Source organism: Mus caroli, unplaced genomic scaffold (assembly GCF_900094665.2).
Source record: "Mus caroli unplaced genomic scaffold, CAROLI_EIJ_v1.1 scaffold_21336_U2_1, whole genome shotgun sequence".
Classification (NCBI taxonomy): domain Eukaryota; kingdom Metazoa; phylum Chordata; class Mammalia; order Rodentia; family Muridae; genus Mus; species Mus caroli.
This window is the reverse complement of record NW_018390301.1, coordinates 124-1,651: the sequence shown is the minus strand read 5'-3', so window position 1 is coordinate 1,651 and position 1,528 is coordinate 124. Positions and strand designations below refer to the sequence as shown.

At 38.3% G+C, this 1,528-nt stretch overlaps 1 pseudogene; it reads left to right on the top strand.

Annotated features, from left to right (window-relative positions):
- The first annotated feature begins 430 nt into the window (after positions 1-430).
- LOC110288581 lies at positions 431-898 on the top strand (annotated as a pseudogene).
- The last annotated feature ends 630 nt before the right edge of the window (positions 899-1,528 follow it).

Genomic DNA, 1,528 nt, shown 5'->3' with positions numbered 1-1,528 from the left:
CTTTCTTGGAGATGCTGCTAATTCCAAAGATACTAAAGACCTTGCAGTGCAATGAATCAGACAAAGTCCTGCTGCTCAGAGGAGAAAAAACAAGGCGACATGTCCTCCAAAATAAAATATATATATATAGAGAGAGAGAGAAAATAAATGGAAATGTGAGATTTCAATGCCATCTTATCATAATAATCATAATCTCATCATAATCAGGAACTAAGCATACATACACATTTTTTTTCTCTGTCAGGCCTTGACAGGGTATGGACTTTGGCCACATCAATGTCATAGTTTCTTCAAGGCCTCTTTGATCTGGTGCTTGTTGGCCTTAACATCCACAATTTATCCACAGAGATATTAAACTTCATAGAATCGAGAGATAAATTAAAATTACTGTAAATGTATTTTAGAAGAGAGAAATAGCCTTTTCACCAAAATGGCACCAAAAGAGAAGAAGATAGCCCTGTCCCTTCCCTAAGATGAAGCCAAAGCAAAGGCCTTAAAAGCTAAGAAGGCAGTGCTTAAAGGCATCCATAGCCACAAATAGAATATCAGAACATCACCCACCTTCTGGCAGCCCAAGTGCCTGTGGCTCCAGAGAAATCCAAAATATCCTCAAAATAGTGAGCCCAGGAGAAACAAGCTTGACCACTATGCTGTCATCAAATTCCCGCTGACCACCAAGTCAGCCTTGAAGAAAATAAAGGATAACAACATGCTTGTGTTCATTGTGGATGTCAAGACCAACAAGCACCAGATCAAAGAGACAGTGAAGAAACTCTATGACATTGATGTGTCCAAAGTCCATACCCTGTCAAGGCCTGAGAAGAAGGCATATGTTCGCTTAGCTCCTGATTATGATGCTCTAAATGTTGTCAACAAGATTGGGGTCATCAAAACTTAGACTAGATGGCTAATTCTAAATATACACTTTTGTCACCATAAAAAAAGAAGGGAGAAATAATAGAAGTGTAAGATGTCAATGCTATCTTAAGCAACTGGGTTCTTTCTATGTGGGATACATGGGAACACTGGGACAGGTTATCCTAGCACATGATATATATGTTGTGCTTAAAATAGGCTTATACCATAAATATAAAGGAATTTAAATGAAGTTAATTTTAGGAAAAATATTAATTAAATGTATATAGAGGTAAATGGGATATTTGTATTTTTGTAAAATCAGATAAAGTAGAAAGTGTATTTGGCCGGGCGTGGTGGCGCACACCTTTAATCCCAGCACTCGGGAGGCAGAGGCAGGCGGATTTCTGAGTTCGAGGCCAGCCTGGTCTACAAAGTGAGNTCCAGGACAGCCAGNGCTATAAAGAGAAACCCTGTCTCGAAAAAAAAAAAAAAAAAAAGAAAGTGTATTTGTCCAGAGAGATATTAATCTCCATAGAGGGGAGAAATAAATGAAAATGGCTTTAAGTGTTTTTAAACATGGATGAAAAAAAATTCAGGACTTTGATGTCAAGGCCTAGGAGACCAAGGCAAGGACAGTTAGGTTTCTTGTGAATCTGAAGCCAACCTAATC